Source organism: Alosa sapidissima, chromosome 5 (assembly GCF_018492685.1).
Source record: "Alosa sapidissima isolate fAloSap1 chromosome 5, fAloSap1.pri, whole genome shotgun sequence".
NCBI classification, from domain to species: Eukaryota; Metazoa; Chordata; class Actinopteri; order Clupeiformes; family Clupeidae; genus Alosa; species Alosa sapidissima.
Window position 1 is genome coordinate 23487097 of NC_055961.1, and position 14710 is coordinate 23501806.

Sequence of the window (14710 nt, forward strand, 5' to 3'; positions counted from 1 at the left end):
AGAGGGACAAAGTAGGGGAGACCAGCATGGCACCATTTTACCAGCAGTGCAATTTATTTCACTTTGGTCTCAAAAGGGCATGGCCATTTAATTGTGTGTGTGTGTGTGTGTGTGTGTACATTGAGCTTTCAAAAGACGGGATCTACACTCAATAACATTTACAATGTGATGTGGTAATCACAACATTTCTTCTCTAACAATTTGACAAACTAGGCTATTTAACTATCCCGCTTAGCTTAAGGCATGGCAATTTAATTGTGTGTGTGTGTGTGTGTCATACATTAAGCTTTCAAAAGACGGGACACTCAACACTCAATAACAGTTACAATGTGATGTGGTAATCACAACATTTCTTCTCTAACAATTTGACAAACTAGGCTATTTAACTATCCCGCTTAGCTTAGCTTACTTTCTTTTTTTTTCTTTTTTTTTTTTTTTTTTTTTTTGATCAAATGTTTTTTATTTTCCAAAAAGATATGTACAATACAAGGTATTAAAGAAAACCTGAGTTAAAGACAGAGAAACCAGTTAACAATACAAGCTTAGCTTACTTTCGTGACAGCGGCTCCGCAGTGTGCACCCATTCCTTATATGGGTTTTGTGTTGCCAGGTTTTATGACAAAATGGTTGAAATTGAAAGTAAGTCATAGTGGGTTAGGGTTTCCCTCAGCAAGTTGGAGGGAATAATAAAAGCAATAGCCTACATAAATACATTTGAAAAATGTAAAATATACCTATTACTATGAGGGTTGTTATACAATGCTATTATAATAATGTGACGCATATCTTTACATTATATTTTCCATGATGACTGGGAATAATAGTCGTGATAGCTCTCATATAGCACAAAGCCCCAAATACAATTTTTACACACTGTATGCTCCATCGCGAAGTGCTTGTGGCTAAAATAATTATTAGGATTAGCTTAATGTATTTTTACATTTGCCGTAGTATTGTCGATGGGTTTAATAAGGGGGTCCTTGGCCAGAACCTAGTGGTATTTGGGGGGCCTTGTCGTGGAAAAGTTTGGGAACCCCTGGTGTAGGCTATATGTGTAGGGTGTATTTCATGCACAATTTGGCAACCCGGGAAATGCTGCGGGAAATGTCAGACTAACAGAAAAAATAATGGATCCGTAATTTTAAAATTATGTTTGATGGTCATGCAAATTCTGGGAGTTTCCCAGGAGAAATAACAAAACGAGGGTGCCGGGAGATGACCTTGAAATACGGGAGAAACCCGGGGAAAACGCGAGTGTTGGCAGGTGTGTTTCGGGAGTGTTGGACTGTGTGTGTTTCATCCCATTTGTGTGTGTGTTATGCAATATTCAACCTATCGAACGTTGAAATTGACAAATTCGACAAATTCATATAAATATACGCTCATGAATTTGATGCTAGCAAAACAACCCAAAAAAATTGTCTCCGCATAGCCAGGAGTTTCTGGTTGACATACATTTGTGTGGCGAGGCGTGCATGGATTAAAGTTGAAAGGAATCTAACCACCTTTTATGATCTTTTAGTTCAAGTGAATATAGCCTACCAAATTTAAAGCAAGGCATTCTCAAGATATCACACTCACAAGAATGGGACATAGGCTACATATGGTCAGTCATCTTGAACTCTGACCTCTAAAATTAAATCAGTTCATCTTATAATTCAAGTAAACATTCATACTTAATTTGAAGCACGTGCCTCAAGGCATTGTTGAGATTCACGTTCACAAGAATGGGACTTGCATGGTCACTCACAGAGTCCAATTGAACTTTTGTACAAAATTTGAAGCATGTGCCTTGAAGCGTTCTTGAGATACGACAGCTTCCAGATCGGCGTATTTTGCCAATAGTGCATGTGCACTGTGGCCAGAGCAGATGCACAAATTGGTCAAAGTCAGGCCGAAGTTAATTAAAGATAGATATATCAGAATTTAACACTGGTTGCACGTAACTGGTTTATTGAAAATTTCACTTCACCGGAGAGGTGTCATCAATTTCAGAGTTCCCACTTTATCGTCTTCCCACATTGCCGCTGAACTTGGGCCACAGCTAATGCTGGTGCAGATGCATTAGCCTATACATGGGAGGTGATATCAATAAATTACTATGGTGTACATAGGACTCTGGTATAGGCCTACTCTCATTTACAAGACAATTGTATGTGGTTTAAAGATTATGTTTGTGTAGCTAAATAGGAAAAAATATTAATGAAAAGTCAAAAAGTGTTTCACAGTATTTGTATGTATTCAATACCTTGTGGTGTTCAAAAACTGACCACTGAGATTAATCTTTTAAAGTGAAGAGTGCCACAAAGCATAACATGTGTGGACTTAAATTTAAAAACAAATAACAGGTACTGTAACATACATAATAATAGTTTTTTTTTTTTTTTTTTTAAAAAGCATAAATAACCTAGCCTGACGAGCCAGGAATGAGCTGCCGCTAGATTGCGTCTAGATTTCTAGGCTATAACCTTTTATGTAAACAACAAAGGAGATTGTAAAAAAAAAAAAAATACATTCAACTGCTCAAAAAGTATAGCATTTCTAAAGTGCTTCAGTCTTTTGGGGACTTGTCTTCAGTGTCTTCATCTGTGTCTGTGTGTGTGTGTGTGTTTTTGGGTGAGTGAGTGAGTGAGTGAGTGTTACGGCATTGGACGTTGTGCTGCGTCCCAGCAAAGATTCTAGAACTCCGCTCTTCAAGCCTGTCTCAAAAAGGAGGACAAATACGCGTCCTGCTTGATGTTGCGCAGGACACAGGACAAGGCATTGAAAGTCAGGACTGTCCTCCCTAAAGCCGGACATCTGGCCACCCTAAATACAGTTGATGTTGGTGAGCTAAGAAGAATGAGATCCTGGTACTGTCATGCCAAATGCATACAGAAGGTGACATCATTTCGTGCTGACATCTTCCTTCACTACCACCCCCTCTGGTGGCAAGACTATATCCTGACAGTTACTTGTCCATTTGTCCATTTCTGTGATTTTTTCTTTCTTTCAGAGTATTACGACAAATATTTGTATTATTATTGCCTGTTTATATTAAAGGAAAATTCCGGTATTTAGCACTTTGAGTCCCTTTTCTGGTTTGTTTTGGATGAACTAGAGTGGTGGACACCGAAATTTTGATGATTGGTCCTGTCTCGACTTTTCTGACTCGTTTTGAATGGCCTTTGACTACTTTTGAAACATAATTAGAATAAAGATATTACGAAATTCTGTATCTAATGATGAGTAGTTATTCACCATCATTTGCAAATTGGTAATGACGGTTAAAAGTGATTAGGGGAGAGGCAAGAGACACGTATGGAGCACAGCTGAAGACGCACTGTCACGAGATATAAGCAACTCCTCTGCAGGATAAATGCTGTTTTATTCAGTCATTTGAGCAATATTAGGGTAAGTGTTGCTTTTTCCAGCCTATGTTTTTGATGGTAACCCATTGACAGTCAATGGTGACCAGCCTCTGTCACATACCGTGTGGAGCTATAATTGCACTTCATGCTACCAGCCTCTGTCACGTAGGCTGCCGTGTGGAGCTCGTGCCTAGCGCAAGCGCGCAACTGAGAAAGCAGCAGTGTCGCTGTCAAATCTGTCCCTGGGAAAAGTAACGTTGCGCCGATACGAAAAAGGAACTACGTTACGTTACCAAATTTTCAGTAGTAACGCGTTACACTACTTTTTACTCAAAAAAGTAGTTACGTTACTGTAACTCGTTACTTTGTAACTCGTTACACACAACACTGCTTACCAGGACCGTGTTCTCTTTTTCTATTTTGTTTTTACATGCAACTTCATGCTTACCGGGCCATGTTTCATTTCTCTGTTTTGCTTTAATATCAGGTTCATCTGCATCTAAGAAAAAAACTTTATTCCACAAGATCGTTAGCAAGTACAAGCACAAAAAGGAGAGGCCCAATACCTTGGATAAAGGTGAACTAGTGCTGTCATGTCATATATCATGTTGTGTTATCATGCCAAGCCTTTTACATTTGAAGTAAATGGGTCATTCTATAATTCGGGGTACATTTCAAGTGTAGAGAGAAACCAAAAAAATTTGAGTTTTTATCATTAAACTTTTTTATAGTCATAGAACACTCTTCAAAGTTAACATGACAAGTATTTGCTGAGCTTAAACCTGTAACCTGTAAGTATTTATTTTAATTTAAAATTATGTAATAGCAGAAAATGCCTTCCCGAAGAGAACTTTTGTCTCTACAGTCACCGAAGCAACTTTAAATGTGAAAAGATTGCTACTTTTTGTCCTGAAATAAAAAAAACACATTCCACTAGCAAGTTTCCAAGAGGTGCATATTTTCAAAAAAAAAAAAAAAAAGGTAGCTTTAACATACATTAAATTTAAAAAGAAATCCTGTGGTAAAAATATTAGTTTTAACACATCTTCTGATATACATTTGAAACAAAAAAATATATAGTCATCATTTTAAGAGCAAAATCTTAAACAAACAGAGTTGACACTCTCATTAAATGCTATTGAACAGAGTTGACAACACATCATTGTCAACTCTCTTATTATTATCTATGCAGAATTAACAGAATTGACGATAACAGAGTTTACATTTCCCATCATTTTGTGGCTTAGCTCCATACCCTTACCTTAAACTAGCTACCGCATGATATGTATAAAACCAGAATTTCATGTATTTTAATCATATTATTGTTTTAAAAAAATTAAGCGAGAGTTTCACTCCAATAATGCAATAACAGAGAGTTGACGAATAACTAATCTACTGTTGGTGTTTCCTCAACATTTTGTTCAAATTAATGAGAAAAGAAGCTTAACTTATCTCACTGCCTTTCCGAAGTTTCCTGTCAGAGTAATTGACATCTATTTGTGTAGGTGTCATGCTTCATATTCAAAGTCTTTGTGGATTTTAAGTGGTTTTATAACAGAGTTAACAGAGTTGACAAGAAGTTTGAGACAGACAAAAAATATATTTTTTTAAACTTAAATCTAGCATAATACAAAAAATAGACATTGTATGTAACAGTTAATTTACTAACTGTTATAATTGATGTTATAAGAGTAAATTAATCTCCAAAAAATAGATCATTAGACTTAATACAATTTTGTTTAGTCAAGTTGAATGCATGAATCTGTAGTCGGAAATAGTCAATAATATAGGGTGTAGAAGTCATTTTGTTAATATTCTGTTGATAAATTGGGTCTAAAATAAACATAAAGCATTGTTATTGGTGAAAAACCTTTCTTTAGCAAAATCACATCCCTGGTGTAGTACATTCATGTAGTACCGTAAAAGTCCAAATAATAGCCCAGGCTTTTATTTTCCCAAATCGTCAAACTACACCAGTTAGTATTAGAGACAGGCGTCTATATGAGACAGGCCTTTAATTCCCTTTACACAAAACTTTTCCTCTGCAAAGATTGAAAATATTATCGAATTAATTATTTCAAACACACTGAATGTCTACCCATATGACTAGGCTATCTGATGACAATTACGGATCATCATTCATTTAGTGTTGAGATGTTGTTCATTAAGTGATATAAGATCCAAATAGCGGGGATAGCCAGAACAGATGAAGCACGTTTTAATCAAATGTAATTTACAAAGAGATTGCATCACACTGAAAGCTCATATTTTGTTACTAGAAACCTATATCTGTCCTCTGCCAAATACAGTTGCCTTTTCAGCCCTGACCAAAAATTATTTATGCAAAAGTGGAACGTGCGTAATGTTTCATTCTCCCTCCTTTTCGGCACAAATGAAACAGCATGATGGAGCATGAACCATATCGTTTCCCCCTGGTTTTATTTGGCAAATTTGACAACAGTCAGCTTACATTTGAAATCATTGCCTACTTCTTTCTCTTTATCGGTGGTACGCATTTAGAATAAAGAATAACGTTTGTAAACCATTTTGTTGCCACTCTGCCTCTGATTCCTAGTCTGCTTATCATTATCTGTTTTTCTTGAAAAAAAAAAATCTCGTCTCGTCATGTCTTTAGTGTCTTTGTCGGCGATTTCTTTCTTTTTCAAATATCTCAATAACAGCCAACAAACTCTCAGCACAGTCAAACCAAAGTTAAGTCGTGTTGAAAAGAGGCTGAACCTTGCAAACAATTTACTTTTATAGACCACTGAAATCACACGTGAATCACACGCGAAAATGACCATCACGTTAGGTTGTGACTGGTTGTGAGCGAGATCTAACGCCCTCCTCTGCCCGCGTACTGTACATCAGAATTAGCTCCCGGTTAGCATTAATAATCGTTTACTACTTTAACGGCACCGACAATCAAAAAATCCAGTGGAAACTAGATGGCAGAAGTATGTAGGCCAATCGGCCCACCAGCTTTTTCTACTTTGCCACCTACAGAGTTTGACAGGTACGATATTTCGAAGCGCCATGTTAATTCCCATAGACATTTGACAACCGGAAGTTGGTGGACACGGATGTTTCTGAGGCGGGACTTATTCTGGAGAGGTCTATTAAAACACACACTCAAACACACCCTCACTCCCCCTCTTTACTTCTATGCCAGCCCCCACTGGAACCTTTCCCCAATATAATCTTCCCCTTTCTGACTTGCATGAGCTCAGGTCAATGCGGCCTGCAGGCCATAAATAGCAAATGGAAGTTCAAAACCGGTTATATACAATATAATATAAGTTGTCTAACACAACAAGAGGGTTAAGATTGTTGTTGAGCAATTACTGAATATCACCTTAACCAAACCCAATCACTAACCATATAACTTGTTGTTCACGGAGTGTCAACAGATAGTTTATTAATAACATCAACCTAGATAGTCTATATGTCACACCCTCACCAAACACACGGGGCTACAGAGGGCATATGGGTTTGTGTATCCTAATTACTGATGTACATGTACACATGTAGCAGGAATGAATGCAGGGTAAATGGGCTGTGATTATTCAATGATGTGTGGCTGCGTTTTACCTGTGATTAGTGATTGATGACAGCCGTGCGGCCGGAGGATTGATCATGGACGGGACACTGATTGGCCACCGGTAAGTTTAAATAGGGAGCCATATCCATGTTTGAGAGCGGTGGTTTTGTGGGGAAACACACGAGAGACTGGACTGCGGGGACTGTGTGTAAACCTACAGGTAGCAGGGCCATCGGTTTGTGTGTGTGCTTTCCTGTGCTCTCTTGGGTTTTCTTTGTTTTCCTTCCCCACGAGCACACGGAGGATCAAAATCCGGGACAGCTGAGGAAATCCGCGGGGCTCGGAGGACGGCCGGACGAGTGCTGTGGAGCTGACCTGGACAGAAACTTCAATGGTGATCCTGCGCTCTGAAATCGTCTAAAAGGGACGTAAGATTTCGCCTTGTGTTCGCCAGCCAGAGAAGTGTGCTTTGCTGAGTATGTTCAGCTACAGTGGGTCCCAGTTAAAAATTGACACTTCATTCACGATCATGGTGAATGGTGAAATGTAAGTACAACTGCAGCCGCTTGGGGGCAGCATAGTCCGCTGTGGAGTTCCACGGTCGAACCAGACGGCGCATTCGACAGCAAGGGCTGTGATTGGCCGAGTTTTCAGTGCGTTTCTCTGTGTTTTTAGCAGCCCCTGCAACATGCTAGTCCACTGTAGCCTAAGCCTTGTACATAATGTTAAACATAGTTTTGGATTCAGTGGCAAGATTTCTTGATTGTACAGTGTCTGTCTCTCAGTAATGTTTTAAAATGAGAGCTTCGTCAGCTGGCAGTAGGCTACTTTGTCGGTAGTCATGAGAAGTTGGCTTGCTAACAGAACATAAATATGCTGCCCAGAAACCTTGTGAATAGTTCTGATTTTTTTACTACACTAACGAGGTTGAAATATAGACTTTGCCTACAGCATCTCCTTAACAGTAATGTTAACAAAATGACAGCATTCATATGACAAAGAAAAACGAATTCGGTCACTCAAGACTGTGCCACAGCAACCAGTGTAGGCTACAGTCCTACCCAATAGGCCTACTCGAAGCAGATAGCGTTGTCTGACGGTCGAGTGGGTTAATGCACGTATTTCCAGAACAGGTCTGCAACTTTCAGGTAGTTCTGAGTTCGAATCTAGGCAGGAGCAGAGCCATATAAAGGCCTAGGCCTATTGTTATAATTTTTTGCAAGGTGTTGCTCCTGGCAATACTTGTTTATAATACGTTTGGTGATTAATTGATAGCTGTTTTTGGGACACGTTAAACGTTCTTTATAATGAGCGCATCCGGGGAGTAAAACGACTGTTACGCGCTGTTACAACTGTAGGCTACAATGATTGCAATACAAAAATATGCGCGTGTTAGTTTAGTTAGTTTTGTGATGTTTTGCACTTTTGCCTCATGTGTTTTCAGGTTTGAGAGCTTTTTTGGCAAGATTGACCTTGGTTAGACTCTGCATATGTTATTTCTCCGTATGGAAAATAAAGTCAATTTTCGACACACGTCTGTTATTAGTTCAATAACAAGTGTTGCTTGTTAAAACATGTGACTAGTGAAACTCAAATGATTTTAGAAATATTTAGCCAAAGCCAAAAAGAGAAGGAGAGACGCCGGTGCAGCTCAGATGTCTTCTTAATTTTCTTTATTCTTTAGTAAAAGGTGCAGAACATTATTAAACTTTGACTAACGTTTCGATGTTCGTTAGTCAAAAACATCGACACATCGAAATGTTAGTCAAAGTTTAATAATGTTCTGCAGCTTTTACTGAAGAATAAAGAAAATTAAGAAGACATCTGAGCTGCACCGGCGTCTCTCCTCTCTAAAATATCTGTCCTGGCCTGGTTGCAACGGATTGTGGCCAAACGACAGAAGCGCGGAGAACCCTCCTTTGTCTTCCAAAAAGTGTTACTTTGTGCCCCGCGCTCCCCCACTGCTTGTGAAAGAAGGGGATGGGGGAGGGGGGCTTAACGTGAAAAAGCTTAATGTCACAAAACGGCAACGAGTCGTTTTAGGCTACAGGCCTTCATAATGGTAGGCTACAGGAAGTGGGGGGAGGGTATGGGATGACCAGAGCCGTCATCTATCGTCTTTCCAGGCACACAGCTCGTTATAAAGCCTATCGACTGCCTTAACAGATAGGCTTTGCTCTTGGGTTTGGCCTTACAGCGAACTCAATGCTCTTGTTGCTTGCAGTTTGTTAAATAAAGCGATGCAGATTACATGATTTATTTCTGATTAATTGCGTCTTTTGATGTATTTTGCAACATTTGCTTGTTAGGCTGGGCTACTGTCAATGTCCTGTACAGGTCAATGTTCAACAATTGCTGGTGTAGGCCTAGGCTATTAATCAATTAGGGACTGTTCGTTATTTATTTAATTAAGGGGCTACCGGAGGAGTTTTGGGAGCGTTAGTCAAAAAAGACGTGACCCTCCCTCGCCAGCAAGAATTTTTTCTATGACCCTCCAAAGTGATTGAGAAAAAACGCATGATCCTCCCCAGTCCCAACAATGTATTGATGCCTTAGGCTACTGGGTCAATTTGGGAGCTTGCATGCTACGACTCCTTCCTTGAAATGCCTTGAAAAGGCTGTCGTTTGCACAATTTCACAAATAATCACCGGGACCGAAACAAACCTGTCAACTTTTCCCGGGTTTATCGCGTATTTTAACTTTTTCCTCCCTGTCTTAGGAGGAGCTGCAGGGCCGTCGCAAGGGGATGCGAGGCCCTGTGCGAACTTGACAGATGCAAGGCCCTTTTCACTTACGTGCATGAAATCATGCGATAGCTTACTTTACACATAGCCAAGGCTACCGTCGGTGTATTTTAATAGTAGCCTAGTCTAATAAGCTACACCAGCTTGCCTTTAAGAGGGGAAATTCAATTGTATAGCCTATAACATTAGCTGAGTCACATATTTGGCCATATGGTGTTTATCATAGGCTACATCACGAAACCAAATAGTGTAACAAAGGCGAACACTTTAACAGGGGGAATTCATTGGGCATGAATCATTGTGCTGAACGGTATTTGTCAATGTGCAGAAACACACACGACATTCAAACTATTGATAAGATGTACTGGTCTGTATCTATAGGCTAACATTGGACAAATAAATGACACTGACTCGCCATATCCTGACTCAGGAAAAAAAACATTTTCTTGCTTTGCCGCAAACTCAGCAATGAAATCATAGGCCAGTTTGCAGGTAGCCTAACGTCTTTTTCATAGAAGGGAGAGCCCAGTCTCTCCTGTGACATGGAGGTGCGTAAATAGTTTTTAATAGCCTGTTCAACTTCGAAAAGCTTCGTTCACCCGATGCCAGTCACTGATCGCAATTTCAAAGTTCGGAAAGCTTCATCTTTTTAAGTTTTAAGTGCAGTGGCCCATATCTGCCCCCTTTGGAATTATATCTCGAGCCTATTATAAGGTCCAGTGCGTTATGTCCTGGGATTCGGATGTGCTCAAAAAGAAAAGAAAAAACACTTTTTATAGATGGTTATGAGGAGCAATGTGAGAGAGAAATTTGATGATCATTGATCGTTGTTTTGGGACGTTAAGCCTTTTCCATAGGCGTCAGTGAAGGAGATTGAAGAATGACCATTTTTTTTATACGAAAATATTTCTTAACTACAAAAACTCAGTGTCTAAAAACTCAGTGTCATTCAGACTCAACCCTCTTGTTGTTTTATTATCTTTTTCGTTGTCGTTTGAACGTTGGCAAGCAGGCATGTTGCGGTTGCAATTTAAGTGAAATTTCTACAGTAGGCCTACAACATGCTGTTAGGCTGGGCTACTGTCAATGTACTTGTACAGGTAAATGTTCAACAATTGCTGGTGTACAGGTTATATAATCAATTAGCTAAATCATTTGTCCAGCTGTTTAAACATTTTTTCGTGCTACATTCAAACGCAAAAGGTGCTTTGATATATTTTTCGTTTGAACATCGGCAAGCAGTCATGCTTTGGTTGCAATGAATGAGGATAATTGCTTTTTTTTTGCATTATTTTGAATATGACTCGCTCCAGTCTCAACAGCACGTACTTTTTCCACACGCTTAGTTCTAACACACATAGGCCTATCCCCTCTCGCTTTCTCTCTCTCCATCCCTGCACACGGTGCTTTCTTAAAGGAGCTGCACCATTTTACAACAATTGCATCTACATTTTCATATTAGAATGTTTTGTCAAGTGTAAGCTTAAACTACCGTGATCAATTTAAGTTCCCGTGCCCCCGCTGCATCATGGAAGCAGTAAGTCAGTCGCATCAAAAATAGTAGTGGCACCCAAGTGACACCTTGTGGTTGTTTGTGTCAACTGCAGTTTGTGCCATTTCTGCTGAGAAAATGGGGATCGTGATTCATGAAGGAACCCGTCCAAACTTAACGGGGACCCACTGTATATGGGACTTTCTTATCACCGTGTTTAGTGTTGTACTTGAAGTGAGAGCTTTTCCTCCTGTGTGTTCACTGATATTTATGCTGGCTGTTATGGCTGCGAAGTAATTGTGAAAGTGCCAGATAGGGGGTACAAATAAATACTGTTAAAAACTATTTATTTGTTGTGTGGTTCATGTTGCTGGTGGCTCTGGGATCCATAACGAATTGGCGTAGGGGAAGAGTCTAGTATCTGGGGTGACGAAATCCCTGTCTCCCAGAAAGGAAATGTGGTAGCTCAGTTGGGCTTGGCCACAACAAATTTTGGCGTAGTCGGCTCGGATCCCTGATTTCCACAGCAACATGGACCAAGAACAGCAACAGCCACAAGGGGCCACTGGGGGATTGGTCCCAGGAGTCTTTCCTTGGTTTGTGGGGGGGCCATGGATACCAATGTTTGGGTTAGAGGGATGTGAACAGTTTCTAGAGTGGAAAAAGAACATTGAGGTTTGTTTAAGGGCACTAAAGTTGGATAATAGGCAACAGGTTGATCTTGTAATGGGGGCTTTACAAGTGGAGCCAAGAGGGAGGTGGAGTTGCTTAAGGAGAAGGAAAAAACACTGTAACAAACCTATTTCAGGCTCTAGAGGGGTTATATGGGCGTAAGGCTAGGTTGGCTGAGCTGAGAGGGTCCTTCTTCACTTGTAGGCAGCACTCAGGGGAGGGGGTGGGTTCATTCATCCTGCGTCTCCGTGAGTGTCATTACAGGTGGAGGCAGAAGGAGTCAGCAGATGACGACGATGAAGCCCTTAGGAGCCAGCTAGTGACCGGTCTGTTAGGTGGCCCAGTGAAACAATAACTTCAGCGCATGATGTGACGATCACCCACACTCTCCTTCTCCTTGGCCTGTAAAGAAGCTCGGGAAATTGAACGGGACGGGACCCCTGAGGGAGGGTCTAGAGAAGTTGGGACCTGTAGGACCTACCTGCCGCCTCCATCAGGTCAAGACACGCCTCCAAGCAACCCCCCACCCAGCCTGGAGAGAATTCCAAGATAGCTGGCTGAGGGAATTCCGGGGTGATGGAGTGGCAGATCGGGGGGGTGCATTGGCCAGCCCCATGCCCCAACAACAGCGGCGACAAGGCTGTGGATCGAGTGCCGGGGCTGTGGCCAGGTGGGATGAGCAGGGACGGCAAATCTGCTTACAGTGCGAACGACCAGGGCATATGCGGAGGGAATGTCCTGACTTGCAAGGTTCAGCCCGAGAATACCCTGCTGCAAGCCGGGAGGTTCAGCCCCAGGTGAGAGCTGGGTATGTAGAACCTGCGCTGCGAGAGGCCTTAGTGGGGAACAGCCCTGAAATCCAGGTCCTGGCTTCGGGAAGGCCTGTGCCATGTCTAATTGACACAGGCTCTCAAGTGACTATTTAGCCGAACTGTCTTTGAACGCTATGTGAAGGGGGTTGAGATGCGGGGTGCCACAGAAGTCCCATGGCTCACCCTCTGTGCAGTAAATGGACTACACATACCATTTGTGGGCTATGCAGTGATAGATTTCACCGTGGCTGGAGTGTTGGTCCCCCAGCGAGGTGTGGTGATCGTGGAGGATGAACATTTGCCAGCCCCATATCCTGGGTATGAATATAATCCATCAGTGCTGGGAAGTGTTAGAGTAGCAAGCGGGGACTCATCGTTCTATGTTTGTGTCCACTCTCCCTAGGCCGGCACGGATCGCATGGATCCAGGCGTTTGCAACATGCCGGCACCTGCAAGTGACAACAAGTGGTCCAAAGGAGACCGCTTTGGCCAGGCTTCGGACGGCAGGCCCCCAGAGGCTACAACCCCAGACGGAGTCTGTGGTTTGGGCGGAGGTGCCACCAGGACTGCTGAGAGATGGAGACCAAGTGCTGGTTGAAGGCTATCGGGGGGGCCAACAAGAATGCTGTGTTGGTCGGGCTTTGGCAACTGTCCAGAGAGGACTGGTACCACTCCGGGTCTGCAATCTCCACTCCTATCCAGTCGAGTTACCTACCCGCTGCCCTCTAGCTAATGTGGAGAAGCTGGAGCCTGACTCACTGCAGTTGCCCAACGAGCTGGTGTTGCAACCTCAAGGTGAGGAAGTGGTGGAAGTCGAGGTCCGACCTGTTGGCCATGCGCTCCCACAGCACCAGTACGCTGAGCGGACAGGGTGAGGGCCTGACACCTGAAGAAAGAGGACAGCTGCACGCTTTGCTGGAGAAGTGGCAGTGGGTTTTCGCACAGAATGAAGAAGACCATGGCCGGATGCAGTTTACCACCACATTCCGACCGGTGCTGCGGCTCCCATTCGGGAGCGCTATAGGCCAGTGCCTCCCAGTTTATACCCAGAAATCCGAGAGCTGCTGCGAGGGATGTTGGAGGGTGGCATAATCCGCGAAAGCTTCAGCCCCTGGGCCGCCCCCGTCGTTCTGGTTAAGAAAAAGGATGGCAGTTGGTGGTTCTGCGTGGATTACAGGAGGCTGAACGGCGTGACCCAAAAGGATGCGTATTCCTTGCCCCGGATTGAAGAGTCCTTGACTGGTTTGAAAGGGGCAGCCAAATACTGGCAGGTGGAAGTGCACCCAGAGGACCAACAGAAGACTGCCTTCGCAACACCCATGGGCCTCTATGAGTTTGAAAGGATGCCCTTTGGCCTCTGTAACGCACCCGCCACGTTCCAGAGGCTAATGCAGCGTTGCCTGGGAGATAAGGTACATGACTTTTTGTTGATATATCTTGATGACATAATTGTCTTCTCCCCTGACTTTCCTTCCCATCTAGAACACTTGGAGCAAGTGTTCCAGCGCTTAGAGGCCCATGGGTTGAAGTTGCAGCCTGTGAAGTGCAGTCTACTCCAGTGTTCCATGAAGTATTTGGGGCATGTGGTCAGCCAGGTTGGAGCCTCCATGGACCCAGAGAAGACGGTAGCGGTACGGGGATGGCCGGTACCCACTACTGTGAGAGAAGTAAGGTCTTTCCTTGGGTTAGTGGGGTACTACCATGAGTTTATCCCAGAGTTCTCCAAGCGGGCATCCGCACTGCATGCATTGTTGAAGGGGACTAATGGGCCGTCGCGAGCAAGTATACAGTGGACAGAGGGGTGCCATGAGGCTTTTGACGGCTTGAAGCAGGCCCTCGTGGAGGCCCCAGTGTTGGCCTATGCTGATTACACTCAGCCTTTCCGTCTGTATACTGACGCCAGCCTTCAGGGCTTGGGGGCAGTCCTGACGCAGATACAGGGAGGGTGGTAAGGAGCGTGTCGTGGCATATGCCAGCCGGAGTCTGCATGATGCCGAGAGAAATGACAGAAACTATAGTGCCTTTAAGCTGGAACGGTTGGCCCTTAAATGGGCCATAACGGAAAAGTTTAAAGATTACCTGTGGGGTATGAGTTTCA

General features: G+C 42.8%; 1 long non-coding RNA gene across 1 annotated transcript; it reads right to left on the reverse strand.

Moving 5' to 3' along the window:
• Positions 1-3592: 3592 nt before the first annotated feature.
• On the reverse strand, positions 3593-11927 carry LOC121709589. Its single transcript, XR_006031990.1, has 4 exons — positions 11916-11927; positions 6479-6481; positions 4133-4139; positions 3593-3706 (listed from the first exon to the last, which is right to left on the reverse strand). It is a non-coding gene; the product is annotated as an uncharacterized LOC121709589 (long non-coding RNA).
• Positions 11928-14710: the final 2783 nt, after the last annotated feature.